Source organism: Pinus tabuliformis, chromosome 9, assembly GCF_031772625.1.
Source record: "Pinus tabuliformis cultivar Carrire ecotype Pingquan chromosome 9, CPIR1, whole genome shotgun sequence".
NCBI lineage: Eukaryota > Viridiplantae > Streptophyta > Pinopsida > Pinales > Pinaceae > Pinus > Pinus tabuliformis.
The window spans coordinates 188,030,877-188,037,671 of NC_142307.1; the positions used below are offsets into that span (position 1 = coordinate 188,030,877).

Here is a 6,795-nt window from a genome sequence, read left to right on the forward strand (position 1 = left end):
CACTGTCTATTCTACGCAAAAAAAAAACTTAACCTGTCACTATCTATTCTACGCTCATGAACATGTACATGACTATTTTAATTAATTGAATGTTCCACATTTTTTTAATATAGAAATGCTATATTGCAATTATTCTCAAAGAGATTAGTATGCTATCAATTACTTTTTGTATAAAAAATAAATACTAAATTGCAATGGTGCATATTATATTTATTTATGTTGTGATGAGATAAGATGAATGATAACCTATAATATTACTATCTATTCTACGCCCATGAACATGTACATGACTATTTTAATTAATTGAATGTTCCACATTTTTTTAATATAGAAATGCTATATTGCAATTATTCTCAAAGAGATTAGTATGCTATCAATTACTTTTTGTATAAAAAATAAATACTAAATTGCAATGGTGCATATTATATTTATTTATGTTGTGATGAGATAAGATGAATGATAACCTATAATATTTTAATTTTCAGTTTGTACCTGTATGTATATTTTTAATTGTGGTGGTCTAAAAATTAAGCTTTTTTGCCCTGCAAGTTATGGAAATTCAGGACATATTTTGAAAAAATCTGGCAGTAATTTTTGTAAATCCAAGTAAAAACTGTCAAAATTCATAATTTTAGGTGCCCTGGAAAGTTGTTGATAGTGCTGAAACAATTTCCACCATCAAAAATATGATTCAAACAATGCATCTACAAGATTTTTTCAAAAAAATTTACAGAGATTCCAGCCACTTTTGACTGTCCAGATAATTTCTCCGCAGCTGTAAACGACTCCTTTTTAATTTTGCCATTGGAAAATTTGTTTGCTTAAGTTGACTTTTGGAAGTTAACATGGACAATAGCATGTAATGTTTATTTTTAATTGTGTATTTGCAATTATATTTTTTATTTTATAACGCAATGAAGTTGGGTGGGTTTCGCTCTCACATGAAAATGAAATGAACGGAATATACTTGGGATACGCATGAAAAGCTGAAAGGAGATAGTTATGTGGCAGAAGGTGTATAGGTATAGAGAAAGAATATATATATATGTTTAGTTAATTTTTTGTTTTTTTAAGAGTGGTTAACGAATACTCGGTGACTGTTTCATTGGCCAAACAAGTACTCTGGCTGCATCATCACTCAGTGGCTGCTTCATCGACCAAACAAGGACTCCGTTGCTGCCTCAACGGCCAAAGAAGCACTCGTGGCTGCCTCATCACTCAGTGGTTGCTTCATCGACCAAACAAGCACTCGGTTGCTGCCTCATCGGCCAAACAAGCACTTGGTCGCTGCCTCCTCGGCCAAACAATCAACTGATCTGACCCTTGGAGTTTTAAGGTTGGTTAATTGTTGTTTTTACTTTCAATTTATTTTTTAAGATTTGAATTTAAAATATAATCAGTTTAGATTTGAATTTAAAATAAATCAGTTTATATCTATTTTAAATTTTTAAAAGAATAAAGTTTTTTTAACTTTATATTTGAAGCGTTTTTATTTTTCTCTGAGTTTGGTAGATTAGGAGTTAAGATAAATCCATGCTTAGTATATATAGATGGTAAAAACATGCAGTCCAAAAATTTTGAAAAATAAATTGACTATTTTACCTTAAATTTATTTTAATTATTTATTTTTTAAATATATATAGTATTTTTTATATAAAAGTACCATTAAAAAAACTATAAATGGTTAAAACATAGAACCAAAAACTCCCGGATATAAATTGATTATTTTATCTGAAATTTATTTTAATTAATTATTTTACTTTTTATTTATTTTTAACTTAATTTTTTTTTTTTTTTTTTAAATGTAATTTTAGCCAATGAAATTATTTGCAAAACATAAAATTATAACATATCCTTCAACAATATATAATTGGGCTTTACAAAACTCGTCTCAACCTAATAAAATATATATTGTTTTATTTCTCATAAATAAATTAATATGTAAAAGTATCACATCTTATTGCCTGAAAATAGCTTGTTTTTCAAATGTTTAGCTTCTTGCATATTTGCGATGTCCTCGTTGCACGAGCTTTGATGTTTAATTTCACTTGTTATGTTTCTTTCTCTTCTGTAAAGCGCCCACAAATGTGCGAGCTTTAATAAATTGCAGTTTGTGTTGAGCAGCAGGAAAAAAAAATCCTGAAGAAAGCCTGGAAGCAAGGCCGGAATCATGGCGAGAAATCAGCTGGAAGTCTTAACTGCCTTGGACCTGGACAAAACGCAATGGTACCACTTTAGTGCAATCGTTATTGCAGGGATGCGCTTTTTCACGGATGCCTATGACTTGTTCTGCATATCCACCGTCACTAAGCTCATTGGAAGGATTTATTACTTCGATCACAACGGTCCGGGTATCCTACCTGCGAATGTCACGGATGCGGTGAACGGAGTGGCCTTACGCGGAACACTTGCCGGGCAACTTTTCTTTGGTTGGCTGGGTGACAAAATGGGACGAAAGAAAGTCTAAGGAATAACGCTCATGCTCATGGTCGTTGCCTCCATAGCATCAGGCCTTCCTTTCAGCAGAACGCCGAAAGCCGTAATGATAACGCTCTGCTTTTTCAGGTTCTGGCTGGGCTTCGGCATCGGCGGAGATTATCCTTTATCTGCTACTATTATGTCGGAGTATGCCAACAAGACAACCCGAGGGGGCTTCATCGCGGCGGTGTTTGCTATGCAAGGCTTCGGGATTTTCGCCGGCGGTGCCGTGGCCATTATCGTCTCAGCAGCATTCGGACGTGGATACAAGGAGAATCCTGTAGGCAGTACCACCCGTAAAGCCAATTTTGTATGGCGGAGCATTCTTATGGTGGGGGCCATTCCAGCTTCGTTGACATACTATTGGCGAATCAAAATGCCCGAAACAGCTCGCTACACCGCGCTCGTCGCTAATGACGGAAAAAGAGCTGCGGCTGACATGTCCAGTGCTCTTCAGGTTGAAATCCAGGGTGACCCACAGAATGTTGAAGAGATTCGACGGAATGAGCCGAGGTTCAGTTTATTTTCCAAAGAGTTCGCAAGGCGACACGGGTGGCATCTACTGGGAACTACAGACACATGGTTTCTGTTTGACATCGCGTACTACAGCCAAAATCTATTCCGAAAGGACGTCTTCACGGCTGTGGGATGGCTTCCCCCCCCCCGCCAAAGAAAATGAACGCAATAGACGAAGTTTATGAAATAGCAAGAGCGCAGTCGATTATTGCACTCTGCTCGACAGTTCCAGGCTACTGGTTCACGGTCGCTTTCGTCGACCACATCCGAAGAGAAACAATTCAGTTAATGGGATTCTTTTTCATGACTGTCTTCATGTTCGCGCTTGCTATTCCATACTACCACTGGCGAGGAACTAAATGCGACAGCGGCTTCTGCGGCGGCAATCACACAGCCTTTCTCGTGCTCTATGCCTTCACCTTCTTCTTTTCAAACTTTGGTCCAAACGCCACCACTTTCGTCGTGCCGGCGGAAATCTTCCCGGCAAGAATTCGTTCAGCATGCCACGGCATATCGGCTGCAGCAGGCAAAGCAGGAGCCATAATCGGAGCCTTAGGTTTTGTCTTCGCCGCTGAGAGCACTCGTAAAGCTGAAGTCGACAAAGGGTACCACAAGGGTATTGGCATAAAGAATACTCTGATGATCTTAGGAGTAACAAATGCCCTCGGTTTGCTTTTCATGATCCTGATCCCTGAAACAAACGGAAAATCCTTGAAAGAGCTCTCCCGGGAGAATGAGGAGGAAGAGACCGCAGGAATTGAACTCGAACACACCCATTCAGCGCGCAGAAATGTAGCACCAATCAAATAGCTGGAAACACTCAATTTACAGGTAATAAGTTGTGTGCAATTATTTTGCTAGTGTTTGCAATAAGCTGGTATAGTCCTCAGCAATACTATAATTTTGTACAGAACAAATATTGGATGCGCATTTTAGGCTTCGAATGTCCTGATTTTTCCATTCCATCCCATGCACAATATATATTACGGGATCAATGTCAGAAGTTAAATGGCGAGTGTTTCATTGCTTTCCATTTGTAAAGCACACAAATAGTTTCATATGCAGAATTATTAAGCTGATCTGTTGTTTCAGTTTTGTCGTTTGGAATTCAAAATCTTCCGCATAATATTATTTTTAGCCATTCTATATTTGTGACGAAATTTGTGTATTAATCTATACATGATCATGAGGTTTATTCCTGAGAAAGTATGTTTCTTATAAACCCCCAACTGTTTATTGAAGTTGTCTTGGTTCTTTCTTGAATACTAGTGATGAGTCAATTTGCATTTTCCAATAGCAAACCAAACCAATGATAGTTGTCCTATTTGACAACCAAATTCTTCTAACTTCTCTCGCTGTAATAAAGAAAATAGTCTATAGGGCATTGTCCACTCGCCCCACAATTTTTTTTTTTCAAAAAATCAGAATGCTCAAGTTTTTGAATCATTTTTTTATAGTGGAAATGGATTCATCACCATCAAGAATGCACCCAAAATCCTGAAGTTTGACAACTCTAACCTAGATTTTCAAAAGTTTCTACCAAATTTTGTCATAATCTTGCCTCGATTTCCATTATTTTCCTGACTAATTTGTGGACTCTTTAAACTACTCTATTTTATATTTATATTTACAAGTTATTTAATTTTTCCAGAATATAATTTATTAAAAAACATAAACATTTGGGGACTAGGTAACTGTTTGCATTTTGTTTTCTCGTTGCTCTGTCGTCTCTATCCATTTACACGCACCCACTATAGAAGATCAGGCAGCAAAGTTCAGTGGAAACCTTAAAACAATAGTTTGTAGGGTGGAAGATGGTCAAACAAAGGGATGTTGTCGATCTGGACCCCAAGCCTGAGAACATTATATCGGTTTGGGGGCTGGAGGTCACAGATCAAAACATCAAGAGGTATATTCGTCCAGCTGGACTGCTAGGAGGGAAGAAAGGTGGCTCGGGTGCGGGTCGGAAACAAGGTAAAACACTAGGTCTCCTGGAGGAAAGCCTAGGACTAACTTACCTGGATAACTGGGAAGGGTAGGAGCTGGATGGGAGGCAGACGTCTTTACTTCCTAGGCACTGTGTGGCGGGAAATGTGGTTGTCCAAGTAAGTAATATTGTTCCTTGCTCACCTAAAGAGTTTTTTTCTGGGGGTTTAGAAGACATTGTTATTAGTTGTGGGTACAAGGGACAAGAAGGACTAAGATCCTTCCTTGTGGAAGATTTGGAGCCGGAAGAGGGTGGGAAAGGGCTTCAGCTGGATAGTATCCTTACATGCAGAAGCCCTCTTCATGCAAATAGAAGAGAAAACCTTCCTTACGAAACATTTTCAGGTGTGGGCATAGCCGGTCTACTAGGTCAGGGGAAGGAACAGACCGACGTCTAGAAGGCGGGAGGAACAGGAAGGGGAGTGGTTGGAAAGGAAGGTGGTGGTGAAGACCTAATACGTGTTGAAGGGAGGGTTACACAGAGGCAGAAGGGGTAGCGGGAAGAAGGGAGCCATTACTAGAGACTAGGGAGACAGTTCAGGAGGAAGGAGGAGAGTTCGACAATCTCAGAACTTTTAGGAAGGAGGGGCATTCTGAAACGCTCCAGGAAGACACAGTCAACGCGGAAGAAACTATTCTGGGTAAGGGGGAACGGGGGAGGCACAGGCAGGCTGGGAAAAAGCAGAAAAAACACAAGCTAATAAAGAAGACTGAGGAAGTCGCTAACTTGGTTCTTAGTGTTAGGGTCCCACCCTAACCCCCTTATTTATGTAATGGGATCACGTCATAGTCAAGAGTCAATAAAGCCCATATTAATAATTGTAAGTGGTTAATCTGCAATTAATGACGGAACCACAGTTATTAGATAGATGGTATTAATAAAACCCACGGTATTGGCCCGTGGTATTGCATGTATGAGTCATATATAAAGGATAGAGACTCCCTGCGAGGAGCATCGTGTCTTATTTTGTAATCGAGCTCTGCTCTATTGGAGGTTTCCCCCTCGAAGAGGCAAGTGAACATTACTCTCTGAATAATAAAATCATTGCTATTCTGTGTTCTAGGTATCTTTTCTTTGCATATTCTGTATTTGGGTATCATTTTGCAGGTTAAGAGCATAACAAGTGATATCAGAGCACTTTCCAGGGCCGGTGGGATCTCCATTTCTTTTTTTTTTTTTCGGCTAGAGACGTGTTCCGGCGTCTTTAAACCACGAGATCTGTCGTTGAGCACATAAACCTGCGCATTTGGGGAGGCATGCGCACAGGAAATACAAGAGGTGGTCACGTCTGTTCGACTCCCTTGTAACCCCTGTGGGTACCCCTTCGAGTAGTAGCGCATTAGACAGAACCGCACACGGACTGTCTTCCACGTACCCTCTGGGTATATTGGAAGCCCCCCTAGGCTCCCTTGAAACCTCGCCATAGATAAACCGTCGACCGTCTTTCGGCTACAGTACACCGAGAACAGCACTCGAAGAGATTACTCGCCAGTACGATAGGGTAGTCGGGTTGTACGGCTAAGGGTACGGTCGATCCTCCTTAGTTAGAGCCCTGAAACATTGGGCCGAGTACTACTACCAGACCCTTATGTATATTGCGATCTTTAGCACCTGACACTCCTCAAGACCATAGTTCCCTTTTCTATCGGGGGATCACACATCATCTCTTCCAGATCCGCTTGTGCAAAGGGGTGCAACAGTAGCAGACATCAGTCCCGCAGTCTCGAGTTCACAGATCCATCAGATTCGCAGAAGCAGTCTGTTTCGCCGCCCAGAGCTATCAAATCCACCATTCAGATCTCTCAGATCCACCA

The 6,795-nt window shown here is 39.9% G+C and overlaps 1 pseudogene; it reads left to right on the top strand.

Moving 5' to 3' along the window:
• Positions 1-2,170: 2,170 nt before the first annotated feature.
• Positions 2,171-3,804, top strand: LOC149147763 (low affinity inorganic phosphate transporter 1 pseudogene; annotated as a pseudogene).
• The last annotated feature ends 2,991 nt before the right edge of the window (positions 3,805-6,795 follow it).